Source organism: Haemorhous mexicanus, chromosome 24 (assembly GCF_027477595.1).
Source record: "Haemorhous mexicanus isolate bHaeMex1 chromosome 24, bHaeMex1.pri, whole genome shotgun sequence".
Classification (NCBI taxonomy): domain Eukaryota; kingdom Metazoa; phylum Chordata; class Aves; order Passeriformes; family Fringillidae; genus Haemorhous; species Haemorhous mexicanus.
In genome coordinates this window covers 7902495-7927648 of record NC_082364.1, presented here as the reverse complement: position 1 = coordinate 7927648, position 25154 = coordinate 7902495, and the positions used below count along the sequence as shown (strand labels likewise).

The window sequence follows — 25154 nt, the reverse complement described above, 5'->3', positions numbered from 1 at the left end:
CATAGGTACAGCCAACATAGGTACAGACACTATAAGCCAGCATAGGTACAGCCAGCATAGGTACAGACACTATAAGCCAGCATAGGTACAGACACTATAAGCCAACATAGGTACAGACACTATAAGCCAACATAGGTACAGACACTATAAGTACAGACACTATAAGCCAACATAGGTACAGACACTATAAGCCAACATAGGTACAGACACTATAAGCCAACATAGGTACAGACACTATAAGCCAACATAGGTACAGACACTATAAGCCAACATAGGTACAGACACTATAAGCCAACATAGGTACAGACACTATAAGCCAACATAGGTACAGACACTATAAGCCAACATAGGTACAGACACTATAAGTACAGACACTATAAGCCAACATAGGTACAGACACTATAAGCCAACATAGGTACAGACACTATAAGTACAGACACTATAAGCCAACATAGGTACAGACACTATAAGCCAACATAGGTACAGACACTATAAGTACAGACACTATAAGCCAACATAGGTACAGACACTATAAGCCAACATAGGTACAGACACTATAAGTACAGACACTATAAGCCAACATAGGTACAGACACTATAAGCCAACATAATTACAGAAACTATAAGCCAACATAATTACAGAAACTATAAGCCAACATAATTACAGAAACTAAAGGTACAGACACTATAAGCCAACATAATTACAGACAATATAGGTACAGACACTATAAGCCAACATAATTACAGACAATATAAGCCAACATAATTACAGAAACTAAAGGTACAGACACTATAAGCCAACATAATTACAGACAATATAAGCCAACATAGGTACAGACACTAAAGGTACAGACACTATAAGCCAACATAATTACAGACAATATAAGCCAACATAGGTACAGACACTAAAGGTACAGACACTATAAGCCAACATAATTACAGACAATATAAGCCAACATAGGTACAGACACTAAAGGTACAGACACTATAAGCCAACATAATTACAGACAATATAAGCCAACATAATTACAGACAATATAGGTACAGACACTATAAGCCAACATAATTACAGACAATATAAGCCAACATAGGTACAGACACTAAAGGTACAGACACTATAAGCCAACATAATTACAGACAATATAAGCCAACATAATTACAGACAATATAGGTACAGACACTATAAGCCAACATAATTACAGACAATATAAGCCAACATAGGTACAGACAATATAGGTACAGACACTATAAGCCAACATAATTACAGACAATATAAGCCAACATAGGTACAGACACTAAAGGTACAGACACTATAAGCCAACATAATTACAGACAATATAAGCCAACATAGGTACAGACACTAAAGGTACAGACACTATAAGCCAATATAATTACAGACAATATAAGCCAACATAGGTACAGACACTAAAGGTACAGACACTATAAGCCAACATAATTACAGACAATATAAGCCAACATAGGTACAGACAATATAAGCCAACATAGGTACAGACACTATAAGCCAACATAATTACAGACAATATAAGCCAACATAATTACAGACACTATAAGCCAACATAATTACAGACAATATAAGCCAACATAGGTACAGACACTATAAGCCAACATAGGTACAGACACTAAAGGTACAGACACTATAAGCCAACATAATTACAGACAATATAAGCCAACATAGGTACAGACACTAAAGGTACAGACACTATAAGCCAACATAATTACAGACAATATAAGCCAACATAGGTACGGACAATATAAGTACATACACTATAAGGCAACATAGGTACAGACAATATAGAGTACATACACTATAAGCCAACATAATTACAGACAATATAGAGTACATACAATATAAGCCAACGCAGGTAGATACAGTATAAGTACACAGAGTATAAGCCAACGCAGGTAGATAAGGTATAAGCCAGGACTTGACATAACTCTCTGAAAGATTAATTCTTGAGCCCTATACCCTTTGAGAAGATGGAACCTAGAGAACTACTGCGGTCACGTGAGGAGGGTGTAAGACGCTCCCTCTAAAAGTCCGAGAGAATGGCGTGGAAGAAAAGGCGCTACCGAAGCCGGTAGCGAGAAGGAAGATGGATGAGGACATCTTGTGTAATCCTTCCTGTCTCAAAGAGTAAAGATTTAAAGATGCCGGAATAAGTGAAGGAACGTGTGTAAAATACGGCCGATGTGGCGCAAAATAGTGCCCGTAAAGAGCTGGGATGGAACGAAGGCCTACGACGTGGAAGACGGTGGAGACGGACTACGTGACACGGACACGGATGACATGACATAGACAGGGATGACGTGACGGAGAGACGAGTGGAAACTGCCTGGCACTTTCACCTTATGGACCCGAGATTCCTAGCGCGAGATGAGCCGGGGGCTGATGATGCTAAAGGAAGGAAAGCCCTATGACGATAGGATGTAATGATGAAATGTAACTCGTTAAAAGAAGTTAGCGCCGAAGCGGTTAAGAGGACGCTCGAGAGGCTCGGTGGGCCTAGAGAAGGAAGCGGAGACCGCCGGTTGACCGTGGCCGTAGCTCCGGACCTGAAGGCGAGCTCCTCGGGTGAAAGATCCGTGACTATGTCGAGTTGAAGGAGGCTGACGACGCAAAGTTTACGACAATGTGGGGATGGGTCGGAACTGCCCTGCCCGGCAGAGGCTGTGGTGAGGCTGAGGAGAAACCCTCCCCCTTTGCTTCCAGAGAGCCCGTCCCGCTACGGACCTCTGCGCTAAACTGACATCAAATTGCCCCCTGTGATAGTAAAGGTTTTTCCCCTTCTCCCAACTACTGGCCGCGACACTTAGCTTTTGGAAGACGAGCGGACGAAATCCATCGTCGGTTGTACGTGGACGTCGGGACGTTCTCCGTGTTTGCTTCGGTGCTGCCGTTTCCAAACTTTGGCTGCGAACCTCCTCCGGGTACCTAAGACGATACGGAAAAGGTGACTATTGCCCTCAAAAAGAGTAATCCCCGGGACTCCTCTGCACCGCTGCCCCGGCTCACCTCAAATCCCGATTCTGCTCCAGAAGCTGCTCAAAGGATACCTGCAAAAAGAAAAGGTACAGGCTTAGCATGCTGCTGCCTAAAACTCACCTATGAGTCACCCTGCCTAAACGCAGACTCACCTGCTCTCCTCTGTTCTTTGGCATGCCTGGAGCGGTGACAGCACCTGCAAGAAAACAAAGCAGAAAAGCATGCTAAGATACTGAGGAAACACAACCTCCCTAATCTGACAAGTATGCCATACTGATACCTTAAGCTTGTACCCACCTGGCATCGGGCATGCTCGGCCAGGATAGATGGCAAGGGGACCACCTAAAATAAAAAAATTAGGAGTAGAGGTTTAGAGCTGCAGTGGAAACTGAGACCTCAGCAATAACTGCTTCTGGAAACTACTCAATGCTCACCTTGCCTACTCGGTCTTGACTGCGGCTCTCAGCCTTGACTTCTGAAAAAGACAAAGAACAGCGCTGTAAGAGAGTCAACATTTACACTTCTGCTGCAGAGACAAACAGTGACGGACCTGCACCGGGGGACTCCCACAGCCGGGATGGGGCCCTCGTGCACAGATTTGATCCATATGAATCTGAAAAACAAGTAAGAACAAACGTCAAAGGTCTGCAGGATAAATTCCCAGCTGCAAACATCTTGTGTCCATCTACAAATGCCATCTAGAGTCCAACCACACCCCACATTACAAACTTCAAGGCCCCGGGACTTCTCCTATTGCACCAGGCTATGCGGCAGGGCAGAGCGGCTCCGGCACAAATGCGTGCAGACACCCGTGACACAGGACGGGACGTGACAAACAAGGGGGACACGACACACACAGAAATCTCTTGGCAAGGAAAATGACTGCAAGGACCGAGAGAATTCAAAATGAGATGACCGAGGTGAGACCGATGGAGAGCTGATGAGGCTCAGAGAAGCCTGGAGGAAGAAGATGCTAACTGAATGATTAATTCCAAGAACTGCCAAGATGGATGCCTGGGAATCCTACGGTCAGAATCCTCTGCCTAAGCTCGCATTCTGACAAGTCCTAACCTGCCGTAATGGATCCTTGTGGGACGCGGCTGTCCCTACAGCTCGAAACAAGACCTGAAAAGACATCTGAGTGGATGCTACTAAAGAAGAGATGCGAGTCTGATGGCAGTCTGAGCTCCCAAGTCAAAAGTTCTATGGCATTGGTGCCAGGATAAAGAAGGCAGATCACAGATGCCAAGAATGTTTTCTGATAGGCCCCTCAAAGGCCTGAGGTAAAAGACGTGACATATACAAACAAACAACACATAAGGCACGCTGGACAAGTGACACAACACACACCGGGACTGCTCTGCCCTGTGCACCTTGGCACTCTGATCAAAAGCGATACTTTCCCTTTACAGGGCCTAAGGGGGCACTGCTTGGACATCCTCGTCTCCAAAGCCAAATCGAAATCCCCTCCCCATGGGTTGTGACCCAGACCCCACTGTCATCCCCTCTCTGGGTCGTAGCCCTCTACTTATCTCTTGGACAGGTGGGCGTGCCGATCCATGCTGGGTGGAAAGAAAGCGGACCCGCTGTCTGGGAAGTCCCTGCTGACACCAGGCTGTTGTCTCCTAGTCTGCCAGGAGAAAGGAAACCAAACGTGAATGCACGATCTTAGCAGCACAGCGGCCAAAACGTGACAATTTTCCTACTCACCATTCTCCTGTGAAGGCCCGGCTCCGCGGGCCGCACGCTTCAGGCCTGCTCGGCAGCTGACACCATCATCACACCTGGGTTAAAGTGGAGACAAGGTGATCTGGCATTGCTGAGACCTGAGTGGAGCCTCCCTCCTCCTCCCCGCCTCCTCCACTCACCACAACTCCTCAGCCATTCCTGAGGGCTGCCAGGATGGGACCATGAAATAGAAAAGTTGAAGGCTTCATCATCACAGACTCCTGTAATACTTCCACAGGACTTGCATTTGCAGGAAACCCGGTGCCTCGGCCGGTTGGTGACGGGGGCTGGACGTATGCCGAGTTGATTGCCTAAAGTGCATAAACGAGAATGGATGCTTAGAGTTGCACCAGAAAGTGAGACTTAAGCAATAACAACTGCTCCTGTAGACTGCTCAATGCTCACCTTGCCCACTTGGCCTTGACTGCTGCTCTCTGCCTTGACTTCCTAAAAAGAAAGACAAAGAACAGTGCTGTAACAGAGGCACCACTTACACTTCTGCTGCAGAGACAAACAGTGAATGACTGACCTGCTCAGGAGGATGCCCGCACCCAGGATAGAGCCCACTGGGACAGGTTTGATCCATAGGAATCTGAAAGAAAATTTAGGACAATAGTCAAACTGTTGCAGGATAACTTAACCTGCAGAGCTCCAGACATCTTGTGCCCATCTAGAGTTCAACAACACCCCACATTACAAACTTCAAGGCCCCGGGACTTCTCCTACTGCACCAGGCTATGCGGCAGGGCAGAGCAGCTCCGGCACAAATGCGTGCAGACACCCGTGACACAGGACAGGATGTGACAAACAAGGGGGACACAACACACACAGAAATCTCTTGGCAAGGAAAATGACTGCAATGACCGAGAGAATGCAGAATGAGATGACCGAGGTGAGACTGATGGAGAGCTGATGAGGCTCAGAGAAGCCTGGAGGAAGAAGATGCTAACTGAATGATTTATTCCAAGAACTGCCAAGATGGATGCCTGGGAATCCTACGGTCAGAATCCTCTGCCTAAGCTCACATTCTGACAAGTCTAACCTGCCGTAATGGATCCTTGTGGGACGCGGCTGTCCCTACAGCTCGAAACAAGACCTGAAAAGACATCTAAGTGGATGCTACTAAAGAAGAGATGCGAGTCTGAGCTCCTAAGTCAAGAGTTCTATGGCATTGGTGCCAGAATAAAGAAGGCAGATCACAGATGCCAAGAATGGTTTCTGATAGGCCCCTCAAAGGCCTGAGGTAAAAGACGTGACATATACAAACAACACAGAATGCACAATAGACAAGTGACACGACACACACCGGAACTGCTCTGCCCTGTGCACCTTGGCACTCTGATCAAAAGCGATACTTTCCCTTTACAGGGCCTAAGAGGCCATTACTTGGACATCCCCATCTCCAAAGCCAAATCGAAATCCCCTCCCCGTGGGTTGTGACCCAGACCCCACTGTCATCCCCTCTCTGGGTCGTAGCCCTCTACTTATCTCTCGGACAGGTGGGCGTGCCGATCCGTGCTGGGTGGAAAGAAAGCGGACCCGCTATCTGGAAAGTCCCTGCTGACACCAGGCTGTTGTCTCTTAGTCTGCCAGGAGAAAGGAAACCAAACATGAGTGCACGATCTCAGCAGCACAGCGGCCAAAACGTGACAATTTTCCTACTCACCGTTCTCCTGTGAAGGCCCGGCTCCTCAGACCACACGCTTCAGGCCTGCTCGGCAGCTGACACCATCATCACACCTGGGTTAAAGTGGAGACAAGGTGATCTGGCATTGCTGAGACCTGAGTGGAGCCTCCCTCCTCCTCCCCGCCTCCTCCACTCACCACAACTCCTCAGCCATTCCTGAGGGCTGCCAGGATGGGACCATGAAATAGAAAAGTTGAAGGCTTCATCATCACAGACTCCTGTAATACTTCCACAGGACTTGCATTTGCAGGAAACCCGGTGCATCGGCTGGCAGGTGACGGGGGCTGGACGTACGCCGAGTTGATTGCCTAAAGTGCACAAACGAGAACGGATGCTTAGAGCTGCACCAGAAATTGAGACGTCAGCAATAACAACTGCTCCTGTAGACTGCTCAATGCTCACCTTGCCCACTTGGCCTTGACTGCTGCTCTCTGCCTTGACTTCCTAAAAAAAAAAAAAAAAGACAAAGAACAGTGCTGTAACAGAGGCACCACTTACACTTCTGCTGCAGAGACAAACAGTGAGTGACTGACCTGCTCAGGAGGATGCCCGCACCCAGGATAGGGCCCTCTGGGACAGGTTTGATCCATAGGAATCTGAAAGAAAATTTAGGACAATAGTCAAACTGTTGCAGGATAACTTAACCTGCAGAGCTCCAGACATCTTGTGCCCATCTAGAGTTCAACAACACCCCACATTACAAACTTCAAGGCCCCGGGACTTCTCCTACTGCACCAGGCTATGCGGCAGGGCAGAGCAGCTCCGGCACAAATGCGTGTAGACACCCGTGACACAGGACAGGATGTGACAAACAAGGGGGACACAACACACACAGAAATCTCTTGGCAAGGAAAATGACTGCAAGGACCGAGAGAATTCAAAATGAGATGACCGAGGTGAGACCGATGGAGAGCTGATGAGGCTCAGAGAAGCCTGGAGGAAGAAGATGCTAACTGAATGATTTATTCCAAGAACTGCCAAGATGGATGCCTGGGAATCCTACGGTCAGAATCCTCTGCCTAAGCTCGCATTCTGACAAGTCCTAACCTGCCGTAATGGATCCTTGTGGGGCGTAGCTGTCCATACAGCTCAGAACAAGACCTGAGAAGACATCTGACTGGATGGTTCTAAGGAGACATGCGAGTCTGATGGCAGTCTGAGCTCCTAAGTCAAAAGTTCTGTGGCATTGGTGCCAGGATAAAGAAGGCAGATCACAGATGCCAAGAATGGTTTCTGATAGGCCCCTCAAAGGCCTGAGGTAAAACACATGACATATACAAACAACACAGAATGCACAATAGACAAGTGACACGACACACACCGGGACTGCTCTGCCCTGTGCACCTTGGCACTCTGATCAAAAGTGACATTTTCCCTTTACAGGGCCTAAGGGGCCACTGCTTGGACATCCCCATCGCCAAAGCCAAATCAAAATCCCATCAAAGTGAATTGTGAACCAGACCCCACTGTCATCCCCTCTCTAGGTCATAGCCCTCTACTTATCTCTCGGACAGGTGGGCGTGCCGATCTGTGCGAGGGGGGAAAGAAAGTGGACCCGCTGTCTGGGAAGTCCCTGCTGACACCGGGCTGTTGTCTCTTAGTCTGCCAGGAGAAAGGAAACCAAACGTCAGTGCATAATCTCAGCAGTACGGCGGCCAAAATATAACAGTATTGCTACTCACCCCTTTCCTAAGAACGCCCAGGTCCTCGGGCCACACGCTTCAGGCTTGCTTGGAGGCCATCGCCATTGTTGCAGGCTGCACCAGGGTTAAAGTGGAGACAAGGTGATTTATCATTGCTGGGACCTGAGTGGAGCCTCCCTCCTCCTCCCCGCCTCCTCCACTCACCACAACTCCTCAGCCATTCCTGAGGGCTGCCAGGATGGGACCATGAAATAGAAAAGTTGAAGGCTTCATCATCACAGACTCCTGTAATACTTCCACAGGACTTGCATTTGCAGGAAACCCGGTGCCTCGGCCGGTTGGTGACGGGGGCTGGACGTATGCCGAGTTGATTGCCTAAAGTGCATAAACGAGAATGGATGCTTAGAGTTGCACCAGAAAGTGAGACTTAAGCAATAACAACTGCTCCTGTAGACTGCTCAATGCTCACCTTGCCCACTTGGCCTTGACTGCTGCTCTCTGCCTTGACTTCCTAAAAAGAAAGACAAAGAACAGTGCTGTAACAGAGGCACCACTTACACTTCTGCTGCAGAGACAAACAGTGAATGACTGACCTGCTCAGGAGGATGCCCGCACCCAGGATAGAGCCCTCTGGGACAGGTTTGATCCATAGGAATCTGAAAGAAAATTTAGGACAATAGTCAAACTGTTGCAGGATAACTTAACCTGCAGAGCTCCAGACATCTTGTGCCCATCTAGAGTTCAACAACACCCCACATTACAAACTTCAAGGCCCCGGGACTTCTCCTACTGCACCAGGCTATGCGGCAGGGCAGAGCAGCTCCGGCACAAATGCGTGCAGACACCCGTGACACAGGACAGGATGTGACAAACAAGGGGGACACAACACACACAGAAATCTCTTGGCAAGAAAATTGACTGCAAGGACCGAGAGAACTCAAAATGAGATGACCGAGGTGAGACTGATGGAGAGCTGATGAGGCTCAGAGAAGCCTGGAGGAAGAAGATGCTAACTGAATGATTTATTCCAAGAACTGCCAAGATGGATGCCTGGGAATCCTACGGTCAGAATCCTCTGCCTAAGCTCGCATTCTGACAAGTCCTAACCTGCCGTAATGGATCCTTGTGGGGCGCGGCTGTCCCTACAGCTCGAAACAAGACCTGAAAAGACATCTAAGTGGATGCTACTAAAGAAGAGATGCGAGTCTGATGGCAGTCTGAGCTCCTAAGCCAAAAGTTCTATGGCATTGGTGCCAGAATAAAGAACGCAGATCACAGATGCCAAGAATGGTTGCTGATAGGCGCCTCAAAGGCCTGAGGTGAAAGACATGTGACAGAGGATACCCAAATAACACATAAGGCACGATAGACAAGTGACACGACACACACCGGGACTGCTCTGCCCTGTGCACCTTGGCACTCTGATCAAAAGTGAGATTTTCCTTTTATGTGACCTAAGAGGACACTTCATGGACACCTCCATCTCCAAAGCGGACTCAAAAACTCCTCCTGGTTGGTCCCCGCCCAGCACCCCACTTTTGTCCCCTCTGTGGGTCATAGCTCTCTACTTATCTCTCAGACATATGGGGATGCCGGTCCGTGTCAAGTGCACAAGAAGGCCGCCTCGACAGCTGGCAAGTTCCCGCTGGCACTGTTGTTCAACAACTTCCTGTTGTTTCTTATTGGGCTGCATTAAAGAAAACCAAACATCAATGCATGATCTCGACAGCACAGCGGCCAAAACCCAACAATTCTGCTACTCACCGTTCTCCTAAGAATGCCCGGCTCCTCGGGCCGCACGCTTCGGCCGCGCTCAGAGGCTTACGCCGTCCTCGCAGGGTACGCCTGGGTTAAGGGGAGACGAGGTGATGTGGGGCTGCTGAAACCTGAGTGGAGCCTCGCTCCTCCTCCCTACTTCCCCGACTCACCGCTACTCCTTGGCCGTTGCCAAGGACTACCCGGGTGACACCTTTAAATAGAAAAGGCAGAGGCTTCGTCCCCGAGTCCCGTAATACTTCCGGAGGGCTCACGGGTGCAGCAAACCCGGCGCGTCGGCCGGTCGGTGACGGGGCGTGGACGTACTCCGAGTGGATTGCCTAAAGCGCACAAACGAGCTGGGGTGCTTAGAGTTGCACCAGAAAGTGAGACTTGAGCAATAACAACTGCTCCTGTACACCGCTCAAAGCTCACCTTGCCCACCTCACCTTGACTGCTGATATCCGGCTTTACTTCCTAAAAATAAAAAGAACGGTGCTGTAACAGACTCACACTTTACACTCCCCCAGCAGAGACAAACGGTGACTGACTGACCTGCTGGGTGGAACCTCCTCACCTGGGATGGGTGGATGGATTTTTCCCTGGATTTCATCCTTCTGCATCTGAAAGAAAGTGAGGACTAAAGTCAAAGGGCTGCAGGGTAACTTCACAGCTCCAAACATCTTGTGTCAATCTAGGAATATCATCTAGAGTCCAGCGACACCCCACAATCTGCAAGTCCCCGGGACTCGTCCTATTGCACCGGGCTATGCAGCAGGGCAGAGCAGCTCCGGCACAAATGTGTGCGAACACCCGTGACACAGAACGTGACAAACGAGGGGACGTTAAACACAAACACGTTATGCTACCAACAGTGTGACACAAGGATGAGAAGAGAGTTCCTGGCAAGATTAAAAACGGCAAGGACCGAGAGGATGCCAAAAGAGATGACTGATGCTAAGGTGATGGTAGACGGAGGGGGCTCCTCTAAGGAGCAGAAGAAAAGACTGGAACAGAGTGACCTGTTAGAAGAACTGTTGGTCACGATGATCGAGGTGGCTGTGAGACGATGCTGCGTTTGGAATGCTCTCCGTAGCATACAATGTTATAAGGCCCTGAGTGCTGTGACTCAGGCTGGAAATGATGGATAGTGATACGCCACGAACCAAAGCCTCAAAAAACATCTGACTCGATGCTTCTGAGATGTGACTCGGACAGGGCCGAGCCTGCCGGCGAAAGAACGAATGATATCGGCGTTGTGCCGAGAAGTACAAGCGTTTGAGAAGCTAGAGATAACGGCTGATGCTTGTGGTAAGGGCCTTGAGAGAAAAAGGCAGAGATATCTGATCCAAAGGACCCCAAAGACACCAGGTAACACGGTACACCAGACAACACGACACAGACCGGAGCTGTTCTGCACTGCACACCCGACAGCTGCGATCAAAAGTAGAGCTTCTCCCTGTCACTGTCCTAAGAGGCCTCTTAGAGGACACCCCTTTACCCTCTGCTGATTTTTAAATCTGTCCCAGGAATTTCTAATCCAGTACTCTCCTATCCTCCCATCTACAGGCTGTGGCCCCTGACTTATCTTTTGGATGATCGGTGGTGTGAATCCACATTGGACCTGAAACGAGTCTGCCTCGGAGGGCCCTGTGATTGCCTGTTAGCCTCTCGGTCAGCTACAATAAAGAAAACCAAAAGCAATGTATGAGTTCGGGGTTATCTGGGCCCAATCCCAGCAAGTCAGCTACCTGCCCTCTCCAGAACGTACCTGGGTCCTCGAGGCTCCAGCTTCATCCTGATTCCAAGAACGTGGCTGTTATTATGAGCAGCACCTGGGTTAGAGAGAAACAAAGTTACATGGCATTTCTGTGAGTGCAGTGGGTGACCTTGTGTGCTGTAAGACATGCGAATGCCTCTTCTACACTTGTGAAAAGCCTTGGGGGGGGGGGGGGGGCTCAAATAGATACCATTTCTCACCCTGCTACCTTCAAACCACCCCCACAATAACTCCTAACCTGATACCTGCTCACCCTCCCTCTCCTAGTCACAATCCTCAACTCACCTGAAGCCTCAATCCCAAACATCATCTTGGACACTGGGCAGATGCCTTTTGTGATGTGATGAATATGCTGAAAAAAGTGTTGTACTTGACACAACCTGGAATTTCTGGAAGCTGCGCTCCTCCTAAAATAAAAATAGGAACAACAAAACAAGAATAACACCAGAAATTACAAAAGCACCTTACCGCTCCTGAACACACAACCCAAAATCATGAACTTCAATACTCCCTCTGTTCAATGCTGTTTTCTTCGCAGTATCTTCAAAGCCTCTGTTGCTTTAGATGCCCAAAAGCACCTGCTGAAAACAAGCTGAGATAAACTGAAAAAGCCCCTTCATTAAAATGAGAGAAGAGCTCTTATCCCAGTACATCCCAGAAAGGGAATGAAGCCTATCAGCAAAGGCTGGGGTTAATATACCCCTGATTGTGCCCGCCTCTCGTTCCCACAATGCCTGGGAAAAGGGAGGGGGCAAATCCCACTGGGTATAAAGGCCCTCAGAGCAGCTGCAGCTGTTTGGCTCCTCTGACTCTAATTCAAGGGGAGTAAATGGCTTGTTATAGAAGAAAACTTTTCAGGGAAATAACAGCACTTTTTTTTTTTCCCCTACAACTGCTTGGAGCAGAAGAACAGAAAACAGGTAGGAAATAAAACTGTGTGTTTTGGTACCATGGCTAGATAAATTGGGTAGTGTGCTGTTAACTTACATAATTAGACCTTGGTGATCACTAAGTAGTGCTTCATGTGTGACTAAGCAGAGTGGAGAAGATTACTAACAATATGAAGAGTCTGACTCTCCTTAGGACCTCTAATTAGAACAATCTACAATATAAACAAAACAAAAATTAAAAAAAAAGAAAAAAAAAAAAAAAAAAAAAAACAAAAACAAAATCCCGGGCAGTGTAATGTTGAAGTACATGCCAGACTGACGCTTCTCTGAGATATCTAGTCTAAAGACACAGAAAGAAGTGCCCAGAAATGAAAAAGTAAATTCTTAAAACTCAGAAAAAGAGCTTCGTTCAAGTGAACCTGTAGAAATGAAAAAACAGAGCAGGTACCTCCACTGAAACAGATGAAATGGCAAAAAACCCCCTTTGGTCCTCTAATTTAATCTCCAAAAATATTGTGAAAAGAAGGGTCCTCCTCCCAGCTAATCTGAGGCCCTGCAACTGCAAGGCCGCAGTGGCCTTGGGTATAGCTGTAGTCTGATAACAGGATGATGTAGCCGAGAGCAGAGCATGAGAAAAGAGAGATGTAAGTTGTAAAGAATGAAGAAGTAAGAATAACCAATAGACTGCTTAGCTTACAGAATATGCATGAGCTTATTACATGTTGTGCTTAAATGTCTGGTGCTCTAATCAATAAAGGAAGCTTGCTGATTCTCACATTGAGATGACCTGAGCTTCCTGCACTGTGACAAATGGCGCCTCGAACAGAGACCCTAAAAGAGGGGGGAGGCGAAAGGGCTGGTGCTCCGCGCCTTGAAAAAGGACCCTAGAGAGAGGGGTTGGCAAAAGAACTGGTGGTCTCCGTGCCCCGAGTGACCCTACAGAGGAGTCTCGGCTTGAACCTGTTGGCCGCGGTCCAGTGCAGTATCCGTGTCGGTCCCGAAGCAGCACGGGAGGCAAAGAGCTAGTACTCCGGCCCCGAGCGACCCTAGAGAAGAGTCTCGGCCGATGAACGCCGCCGACGTCTTGGAAGGGCTGCAACAGCGCTGACGTTTAAATTGAAAGGTATGAAAAGACGAGCGGCGTATGATTTTTTTTTTTTTTAATGCTTTTTAGAAAAGCGGGGACTATAAAGTACTGACCTGGGAAAAGAACTCCCAAGATTGCCTGCATATAGACTGCAAGCCGTAACGTAGCCAAACAAGAGTTCAAGAGCCTGTTACAGCAAGCAAAGAAACAGTGAGATCTTTATTAATTGGACGTGAGACTAACTTTACCACTTGGTAAGCAGCGGCGCGGTAAAAGTAACATTTAGCTCCCCCGCTGGGAGCAGAAACTGCTGCGGCCACTTTGTGCTTTTTTTTTCTGCATCGCAGCCGGCAATTGCATTCACAGCGGTGCCGGCGGGAGTCGACCCTGTATTACCCGTACCGACCCCTCCCGTGGCCGCCTCCCCAGCAGAGCCCGTGAGAGCTCCGGCCGCGGCTGTCCTGCCATCTCCCGTGTCGGCTCCGCCTGCACTGCAGCTTTCGGCACCCGGAAAGGACGCGGCTGCCGTCCCCAACCCGGCAAGAGATGCATTTCCTTCAGCTTTGCAGCCCCCACCGACTCCCGCGGCGACCCCGCCTTCGCCCGCCGCGCCGGTGAAGAAGATTGGAGTCGACAATAGCGACCACCAAGCGGAACCGTCTTCGGAGCCGCCCCTCTGCCCCCGACAGTAGCTGCCAGCGCCTGCGATCAGCCGAGATTCCCTCCCAAACTTTTCGAACTGTCCCGAGACTGCCCATGCGGGGGCAGCTGAGACGGGGGGGAAGACGAGGAGGAGGGGGGGGGACGCCATCCTGCCCCTGCGGTGCCGCAAGGGCCTGTGTAAAAACTCAGCGTTTTTCGCAAGCCGATTCGAGTCTAGTTTAGAAGTTCCCATTAAAGTTTAAAATGCTTAAATTCCCCTGCTCGCCCCAGCGGCCTAGAGAAAGTAACTCCTAAAAGTTCTGCCTCTGTTCCCCAGCCCGGGTTGGGGGTGGGGAGGGGGGGCGGGGTGAGAGTAGTACCAAGGAGCTGTAAATTAACCCTGTGAGTACACCAAAGGGACCTGCATAACTGTAAAGAATCTAAAAGCCTGTGTTATATAGACCTTTTTAACCATTCGCAGTCTATTTACTCCCAGCTCTCTGAGTTGCAGAGATTAACTAGAAACTTACAAGTAAAATTAAGCTTTAGTGTTGATAGATAGCTCAAATCTTTAAGCCTAAGATTATAGTTATGTTTTATTGTTAAAGCTAATATTATAATAAATGTTATAGCTTTGTTAATAGTATTAGTTTTGCTTTGTTTTTGCATGTGCTTATAAAATATAGTGTAAAAAATAATATTTACTGCATTTAATCAAACATTGCTTGTGCAAAAAGAAAACAGGGGAATTGTTGGGAATTGGTTACATGACAAAGGTCACGTAGGCATGCTCTGGATAGCTGAGAACTGGAAAAATACTGGCCCAGCTAATCTGAGGCCCTGCAACTGCAAGGCCGCAGTGGCCTTGGGTATAGCTGTAGTCTGATAACAGGATGATGTAGCCGAGAGCAGAGCATGAGAAAAGAGAGATGTAAGTTGTAAAGAATGAAGAAGTAAGAATAACCAATAGACTGCTTAGCTTACAGAATATGCATGAGCTTATTACATGTTGTGCTTAAATGTCTGGTGCTCTAATCAATAAAGGAAGCTTGCTGATTCTCACATTGAGGTGTCACCGAGCTTCCCTCACTGCGACAGAGAAGATTTTTCCCCCAATCAAAACGCACAAAAGAACAGACAGCTGAAGAATGTTTGAAAGATGTGCATGGGACTCACAAAGCAGCCTGACTTTGCGGTGGCATCAACTGTGGTCTAGGAGGCACCATGCGCAATGCAGAATTCTCAGCATGCAGCCGGTCATTCTGCGCAAAAGAACCCTGAACACAAGGGCCAGTCCTTTCCAAAATGAAGAAAATCAGTCCAGACAAGGCCCTGGAAGGAGAATTGTAGGAGCCACTCAGCACTCTCAAAACGGCCGAACATTGCAGAGATGGCAGCTTGGCTTCTGGTAAGCATCCTGCGGAATGAAGAATTTCAGGAGCCAGCCAGACTCTCCGAGCCACCGGCCCTGGAACACAAACAACAGCCGCATTCACAGGGAAGCAAAAGTCACCACCTCAGTTTGATGGTGTCAGTTTGCAGGAGGTACTTGGCACTCTCAAACCAGCCTGACTTGGCACTGGTGCCAGCTTGCCTCTGGCAGGCATCCTGCGCAATATGGATTTTTAGGAGCCAGCCGGCCTCTCCGGGCCACAGGCCCTGGAACACAAACAACGGCCATTTTCCCAGGTAAGGAAAAGTCACCACCTCAGTTTCATGGTGTCAGTTTGCAGGAGGTACTTGGCACTCTCAAACCAGCCTGACTTGGCACTGGTGCCAGCTTGCCTCTGGCAGGCATCCTGCGCAATATGGATTTTTAGGAGCCAGCCGGCCTCTCCGGGCCACAGGCCCTGGAACACAAACAACGGCCATTTTCCCTATGAAAGAAAAGGAACCAACCCTGGTTCTTGGTGTCAGTTTGCAGGAGGTACTTGGCACTCTCAAACCAGCCTGACTTGGCACTGGTGCCAGCTTGCCTCTGGCAGGCATCCTGCGCAATATGGATTTTTAGGAGCCAGCCGGCCTTTCCGGGCCACAGGCCCTGGAACACAAACAACGGCCCTTTTCCCAGGTAAGCAAAAGTTACCACCTCAGTTTCATGGTGTCAGTTTGCAGGAGGTACTTGGCACTCTCAAACCAGCCTGACTTGGCACTGGTGCCAGCTTGCCTCTGGCAGGCATCCTGCGCCATATGGATTTTTAGGAGCCAGCCGGCCTCTCCGGGCCACAGGCCCTGGTACACAAACAACGGCCATTTTCCCTATGAAAGAAAAGTCACCACCTCAGTTTCATGGTGTCAGTTTGCAGGAGGTACTTGGCACTCTCAAACCAGCCTGACTTGGCACTGGTGCCAGCTTGCCTCTGGCAGGCATCCTGCGCAATACGGATTTTTAGGTGCCAGCCGGCCTCTCCGCGCCCCAGGCCCTGGTACACAAACAACGGCCGTTTTCCCAGGTAAGCAAAAGTCACCACCTCAGTTTGATGGTGTCAGTTTGCAGGAGGTACTTGGCACTCTCAAACCAGCCTGACTTGGCACTGGTGCCAGCTTGCCTCTGGCAGGCATCCTGCGCAATATGGATTTTTAGGAGCCAGCCGGCCTCTCCGGGCCACAGGCCCTGGAACACAAACAACGGCTTTTTTCCCAGCTAAGCAAAAGTCACCACCTCAGTTTCATGGTGTCAGTTTGCAGGAGGTACTTGGCACTCTCAAACCAGCCTGACTTGGCACTGGTGCCAGCTTGCCTCTGGCAGGCATCCTGCGCAATATGGATTTTTATGAGCCAGCCGCCCTCTCCGGGCCACAGGCCCTGGAACACAAACAACGGCCATTTTCCCAGGTAAGCAAAAGTTACCACCTCAGTTTCATGGTGTCAGTTTGCAGGAGGTACTTGGCACTCTCAAACCAGCCTGACTTGGCACTGGTGCCAGCTTGCCTCTGGCAGGCATCCTGCGCAGTATGGATTTTTAGGAGCCAGCCGGCCTCTCCGGGCCACGGGCCCTGGAACACAAACAACGGCCATTTTCCCTATGAAAGAAAAGGAACCAACCCTGGTTCTTGGTGTCAGTTTGCAGGAGGTACTTGGCACTCTCAAACCAGCCTGACTTGGCACTGGTGCCAGCTTGCCTCTGGCAGGCATCCTGCGCAATATGGATTTTTAGGAGCCAGCCGCCCTCTCCGGGCCACGGGCCCTGGAACACAAACAACGGCCATTTTCCCAGGTAAGCAAAAGTCACCACCTCAGTTTCATGGTGTCAGTTTGCAGGAGGTACTTGGCACTCTCAAACCAGCCTGACTTGGCACTGGTGCCAGCTTGCCTTTGGCAGGCATCCTGCGCAATATGGATTTTTAGGAGCCAGCCGGCCTCTCCGGGCCACAGGCCCTGGAACACAAACAACGGCCGCATTCACAGGTAAGCAAAAGTCACCACCTCAGTTTCATGGTGTCAGTTTGCAGGAGGTACTTGGCACTCTCAAACCAGCCTGACTTGGCACTGGTGCCAGCTTGCCTCTGGCAGGCATCCTGCGCAATATGGATTTTTATGAGCCAGCCGGCCTCTCCGGGCCACAGGCCCTGGAACACAAACAACAGCCGCTTCCCCAGGTAAGCAAAAGTCACCACCTCAGTTTGATGGTGTCAGTTTGCAGGAGGTACTTGGCACTCTCAAACCAGCCTGACTTGGCACTGGTGCCAGCTTGCCTCTGGCAGGCATCCTGCGCAATATGGATTTTTAGGAGCCAGCCGGCCTCTCCGGGCCACAGGGCCTGGAACACAAACAACGGCCCTTTTCCCAGGTAAGCAAAAGTCACCACCTCAGTTTCATGGTGTCAGTTTGCAGGAGGTACTTGGCACTCTCAAACCAGCCTGACTTGGCACTGGTGCCAGCTTGCCTCTGGCAGGCATCCTGCGCAATATGGATTTTTAGGAGCCAGCCGGCCTCTCCGGGCCACAGGCCCTGGAACACAAACAACGGCTTTTTTCCCAGCTAAGCAAAAGTCACCACCTCAGTTTCATGGTGTCAGTTTGCAGGAGGTACTTGGCACTCTCAAACCAGCCTGACTTGGCACTGGTGCCAGCTTGCCTCTGGCAGGCATCCTGCGCAATATGGATTTTTAGGAGCCAGCCGCCCTCTCCGGGCCACGGGCCCTGGAACACTAACAACGGCCCTTTTCCCAGGTAAGCAAAAGTCACCACCTCAGTTTCATGGTGTCAGTTTGCAGGAGGTACTTGGCACTCTCAAACCAGCCTGATTTGGCACTGGTGCCAGCTTGCCTCTGGCAGGCATCCTGCGCAATATGGATTTTTAGGAGCCAGCCGGCCTCTCCGGGCCACAGGCCCTGAAACACAAACAACGGCCCTTTTCCCAGGTAAGCAAAAGTCACCACCTCAGTTTCATGGTGTCAGTTTGCAGGAGGTACTTGGCACTCTCAAACCAGCCTGACTTGGCACTGGTGCCAGCTTGCCTCTGGCAGGCATCCTGCGCAATATGGATTTTTTGGAGCCAGCCAGCCTCTCCGGGCCACAGGCCCTGGTACACAAACAACGGCCGTTTTCCCAGGTAAGCAAAAGTCACCACCTCAGTTTGATGGTGTCAGTTTGCAGGAGGTACTTGGCACTCTCAAACCAGCCTGACTTGGCACTGGTGCCAGCTTGCCTCTGGCAGGCATCCTGCGCAATATGGATTTTTAGGAGCCAGCCGCCCTCTCCGGGCCACAGGCCCTGGAACACAAACAACGGCCATTTTCCCAGGTAAGCAAAAGTCACCACCTCAGTTTCATGGTGTCAGTTTGCAGGAGGTACTTGGCACTCTCAAACCAGCCTGACTTGGCACTGGTGCCAGCTTGCCTCTGGCAGGCATCCTGCGCAATATGGATTTTTAGGAGCCAGCCGGCCTCTCCGGGCCACAGGCCCTGGAACACAAACAACGGCGATTTTCCCTATGAAAGAAAAGGAACCAACCCTGGTTCTTGGTGTCAGTTTGCAGGAGGTACTTGGCACTCTCAAACCAGCCTGACTTGGCACTGGTGCCAGCTTGCCTCTGGCAGGCATCCTGCGCAATATGGATTTTTAGGAGCCAGCCGGCCTCTCCGGGCCACAGGCCCTGGAACACAAACAACGGCCATTTTCCCTATGAAAGAAAAGGAACCAACCCTGGTTCTTGGTGTCAGTTTGCAGGAGGTACTTGGCACTCTCAAACCAGCCTGACTTGGCACTGGTGCCAGCTTGCCTCTGGCAGGCATCCTGCGCAATATGGATTTTTAGGAGCCAGCCGGCCTCTCCGGGCCACAGGCCCTGGTACACAAACAACGGCCATTTTCCCAGGTAAGCAAAAGTCACCACCTCAGTTTCATGGTGTCAGTTTGCAGGAGGTACTTGGCACTCTCAAACCAGCCTGACTTGGCACTGGTGCCAGCTTGCCTCTGGCAGGCATCCTGCGCCATATGGATTTTTAGGAGCCAGCCGGCCTCTCCGGGCCACAGGCCCTGGTACACAAACAACGGCCATTTTCCCTATGAAAGAAAAGTCACCACCTCAGTTTCATGGTGTCAGTTTGCAGGAGGTACTTGGCACTCTCAAACCAGCCTGACTTGGCACTGGTGCCAGCTTGCCTCTGGCAGGCATCCTGCGCAATATGGATTTTTAGGTGCCAGCCGGCCTCTCCGCGCCCCAGGCCCTGGTACACAAACAACGGCCGTTTTCCCAGGTAAGCAAAAGTCACCACCTCAGTTTGATGGTGTCAGTTTGCAGGAGGTACTTGGCACTCTCAAACCAGCCTGACTTGGCACTGGTGCCAGCTTGCCTCTGGCAGGCATCCTGCGCAATATGGATTTTTAGGAGCCAGCCGGCCTCTCCGGGCCACAGGCCCTGGAACACAAACAACGGCTTTTTTCCCAGCTAAGCAAAAGTCACCACCTCAGTTTCATGGTGTCAGTTTGCAGGAGGTACTTGGCACTCTCAAACCAGCCTGACTTGGCACTGGTGCCAGCTTGCCTCTGGCAGGCATCCTGCGCAATATGGATTTTTATGAGCCAGCCGCCCTCTCCGGGCCACAGGCCCTGGAACACAAACAACGGCCATTTTCCCAGGTAAGCAAAAGTTACCACCTCAGTTTCATGGTGTCAGTTTGCAGGAGGTACTTGGCACTCTCAAACCAGCCTGACTTGGCACTGGTGCCAGCTTGCCTCTGGCAGGCATCCTGCGCAGTATGGATTTTTAGGAGCCAGCCGGCCTCTCCGGGCCACGGGCCCTGGAACACAAACAACGGCCATTTTCCCTATGAAAGAAAAGGAACCAACCCTGGTTCTTGGTGTCAGTTTGCAGGAGGTACTTGGCACTCTCAAACCAGCCTGACTTGGCACTGGTGCCAGCTTGCCTCTGGCAGGCATCCTGCGCAATATGGATTTTTAGGAGCCAGCCGGCCTCTCCGGGCCACAGGCCCTGGAACACAAACAACGGCCATTTTCCCAGGTAAGCAAAAGTCACCACCTCAGTTTCATGGTGTCAGTTTGCAGGAGGTACTTGGCACTCTCAAACCAGCCTGACTTGGCACTGGTGCCAGCTTGCCTCTGGCAGGCATCCTGCGCAATATGGATTTTTAGGAGCCAGCCGGCCTCACCAGGCCACAGGCCTTGGAACACAAACAACGGCCGCATTCACAGGTAAGCAAAAGTCACCACCTCAGTTTCATGGTGTCAGTTTGCAGGAGGTACTTGGCACTCTCAAACCAGCCTGACTTGGCACTGGTGCCAGCTTGCCTCTGGCAGGCATCCTGCGCAATATGGATTTTTAGGAGCCAGCCGGCCTCTCCGGGCCACAGGCCCTGGAACACAAACAACAGCCGCTTCCCCAGGTAAGCAAAAGTCACCACCTCAGTTTGATGGTGTCAGTTTGCAGGAGGTACTTGGCACTCTCAAACCAGCCTGACTTGGCACTGGTGCCAGCTTGCCTCTGGCAGGCATCCTGCGCAATATGGATTTTTAGGAGCCAGCCGGCCTCTCCGGGCCACAGGGCCTGGAACACAAACAACGGCCATTTTCCCAGGTAAGCAAAAGTCACCACCTCAGTTTCATGGTGTCAGTTTGCAGGAGGTACTTGGCACTCTCAAACCAGCCTGACTTGGCACTGGTGCCAGCTTGCCTCTGGCAGGCATCCTGCGCAATATGGATTTTTAGGAGCCAGCCGGCCTCTCCGGGCCACAGGCCCTGGAACACAAACAACGGCCCTTTTCCCAGGTAAGCAAAAGTCACCACCTCAGTTTCATGGTGTCAGTTTGCAGGAGGTACTTGGCACTCTCAAACCAGCCTGACTTGGCACTGGTGCCAGCTTGCCTCTGGCAGGCATCCTGCGCAATATGGATTTTTAGGAGCCAGCCGCCCTCTCCGGGCCACGGGCCCTGGAACACTAACAACGGCCCTTTTCCCAGGTAAGCAAAAGTCACCACCTCAGTTTCATGGTGTCAGTTTGCAGGAGGTACTTGGCACTCTCAAACCAGCCTGATTTGGCACTGGTGCCAGCTTGCCTCTGGCAGGCATCCTGCGCAATATGGATTTTTAGGAGCCAGCCGGCCTCTCCGGGCCACAGGCCCTGGTACACAAACAACGGCCGTTTTCCCAGGTAAGCAAAAGTCACCACCTCAGTTTGATGGTGTCAGTTTGCAGGAGGTACTTGGCACTCTCAAACCAGCCTGACTTGGCACTGGTGCCAGCTTGCCTCTGGCAGGCATCCTGCGCAATATGGATTTTTAGGAGCCAGCCGCCCTCTCCGGGCCACGGGCCCTGGAACACAAACAACGGCCATTTTCCCTATGAAAGAAAAGGAACCAACCCTGGTACTTGGTGTCAGTTTGCAGGAGGTACTTGGCACTCTCAAACCAGCCTGACTTGGCACTGGTGCCAGCTTGCCTCTGGCAGGCATCCTGCGCAATATGGATTTTTAGGAGCCAGCCGGCCTCTCCGGGCCACAGGCCCTGGAACACAAGCAACGGCCATTTTCCCAGGTAAGCAAAAGTCACCACCTCAGTTTCATGGTGTCAGTTTGCAGGAGGTACTTGGCACTCTCAAACCAGCCTGACTTGGCACTGGTGCCAGCTTGCCTCTGGCAGGCATCCTGCGCCATATGGATTTTTAGGAGCCAGCCGGCCTCTCTGGGCCACAGGCCCTGGTACACAAACAACGGCCATTTTCCCAGGTAAGCAAAAGTCACCACCTCAGTTTCATGGTGTCAGTTTGCGGGAGGTACTTGGCACTCTCAAACCAGCCTGACTTGGCACTGGTGCCAGCTTGCCTCTGGCAGGCATCCTGCGCAATATGGATTTTTAGGAGCCAGCCGGCCTCTCCGGGCCACAGGCCCTGGAACACAAACAACGGCCATTTTCCCTATGAAAGAAAAGGAACCAACCCTGGTTCTTGGTGTCAGTTTGCAGGAGGTACTTGGCACTCTCAAACCAGCCTGACTTGGCACTGGTGCCAGCTTGCCTCTGGCAGGCATCCTGCGCAATATGGATTTTTAGGAGCCAGCCGGCCTCTCCGGGCCACAGACCCTGGTACACAAACAACGGACATTTTCCCAGGTAAGCAAAAGTCACCACATCGGTTTCATGGTGTCAGTTTGCAGGAGGTACTTGGCACTCTCAAACCAGCCTGACTTGGCACTGGTGCCAGCTTGCCTCTGGCAGGCATCCTGCACAATATGGATTTTTAGGAGCCAGCCTCCCTCTCCGGGCCACAGGCCCTGGAACACAAACAACGGCCCTTTTCCCAGGGAAGCAAAAGTCACCACCTCAGTTTCATGGTGTCAGTTTGCAGGAGGTACTTGGCACTCTCAAACCAGCCTGACTTGGCACTGGTGCCAGCTTGCCTCTGGCAGGCATCCTGCGCAATATGGATTTTTAGGAGCCAGCCGGCCTCACCAGGCCACAGGCCTTGGAACACAAACAACGGCCATTTTCCCTATGAAAGAAAAGTCACCACCTCAGTTTGATGGTGTCAGTTTGCAGGAGGTACTTGGAACTCTCAAACCAGCCTGACTTGGCACTGGTGCCAGCTTGCCTCTGGCAGGCATCCTGCGAAATATGGATTTTTAGGAGCCAGCCGGCCTCTCCGGGCCACAGGCCCTGGAACACAAGCAACGGCCCTTTTCCCAGGTAAGCAAAAGTCACCACCTCAGTTTGATGGTGTCAGTTTGCAGGAGGTACTTGGCACTCTCAAACTAGCCTGACTTGGCACTGGTGCCAGCTTGCCTCTGGCAGGCATCCTGCGCAATATGGATTTTTAGGAGCCAGCCGGCCTCTCCGGGCCACAGGCCCTGGAACACAAACAACGGACATTTTCCCAGGTAAGCAAAAGTCACCACCTCAGTTTCATGGTGTCAGTTTGCAGGAGGTACTTGGCACTCTCAAACCAGCCTGACTTGGCACTGGTGCCAGCTTGCCTCTGGCAGGCATCCTGCGCAATATGGATTTTTAGGAGCCAGCCGCCCTCTCCGGGCCACAGGCCCTGGAAGACAAACAACGGCTTTTTTCCCACGTAAGCAAAAGTCACCACCTCAGTTTCATGGTGTCAGTTTGCAGGAGGTACTTGGCACTCTCAAACCAGCCTGACTTGGCACTGGTGCCAGCTTGCCTCTGGCAGGCATCCTGCGCAATATGGATTTTTAGGAGCCAGCCGGCCTCTCCGGGCCACGGGCCCTGGAACACAAACAACGGCCGTTTTCCCAGGTAAGCAAAAGTCACCACCTCAGTTTCATGGTGTCAGTTTGCAGGAGGTACTTGGCACTCTCAAACCAGCCTGACTTGGCACTGGTGCCAGCTTGCCTCTGGCAGGCATCCTGCGCAATATGGATTTTTATGAGCCAGCCGGCCTCACCAGGCCACAGGCCTTGGAACACAAACAACGGCCATTTCCCCTATGAAAGAAAAGTCACCACCTCAGTTTCATGGTGTCAGTTTGCAGGAGGTACTTGGCACTCTCAAACCAGCCTGACTTGGCACTGTTGCCAGCTTGCCTCTGGCAGGCATCCTGCGCAATATGGATTTTTAGGAGCCAGCCGCCCTCTCCGGACCACAGGCCCTGGAACACAAACAACGGCCCTTTTCCCAGGTAAGCAAAAGTCACCACCTCAGTTTCATGGTGTCAGTTTGCAGGAGGTACTTGGCACTCTCAAACCAGCCTGACTTGGCACTGGTGCCAGCTTGCCTCTGGCAGGCATCCTGCGCAATATGGATTTTTAGGAGCCAGCCGGCCTCTCCGCGCCCCAGGCCCTGGAACACAAACAACGGCCGTTTTCCCAGGTAAGCAAAAGTCACCACCTCAGTTTCATGGTGTCAGTTTGCAGGAGGTACTTGGCACTCTCAAACCAGCCTGACTTGGCACTGGTGCCAGCTTGCCTCTGGCAGGTATCCTGCGCAATATGGATTTTTAGGAGCCAGCCGGCCTCTCCGGGCCACAGGCCCTGGAACAGAAGCAACGGCCATTTTCCCAGGTAAGCAAAAGTCACCACCTCAGTTTCATGGTGTCACTTTGCAGGAGGTACTTGGCACTCTCAAACCAGCCTGACTTGGCACTGGTGCCAGCTTGCCTCTGGCAGGCATCCTGCGCAATATGGATTTTTAGGAGCCAGCCGGCCTCTCCGGGCCACAGGCCCTGGAACACAAACAACGGCCATTTTCCCAGGTAAGCAAAAGTCACCACCTCAGTTTCATGGTGTCAGTTTGCAGGAGGTACTTGGCACTCTCAAACCAGCCTGACTTGGCACTGGTGCCAGCTTGCCTCTGGCAGGCATCCTGCGCAATATGGATTTTTAGGAGCCAGCCGGCCTCACCAGGCCACAGGCCTTGGAACACAAACAACGGCCATTTCCCCTATGAAAGAAAAGTCACCACCTCAGTTTCATGGTGTCAGTTTGCAGGAGGTACTTGGCACTCTCAAACCAGCCTGACTTGGCAC

General features: G+C 51.0%; 1 long non-coding RNA gene across 1 annotated transcript; it reads left to right on the top strand.

Annotated features, from left to right (window-relative positions):
• The first annotated feature begins 12355 nt into the window (after positions 1-12355).
• Positions 12356-15279, top strand: LOC132338079 (uncharacterized). Its single transcript, XR_009489355.1, has 2 exons — positions 12356-12516; positions 13661-15279. It is a non-coding gene; the product is annotated as an uncharacterized LOC132338079 (long non-coding RNA).
• The last annotated feature ends 9875 nt before the right edge of the window (positions 15280-25154 follow it).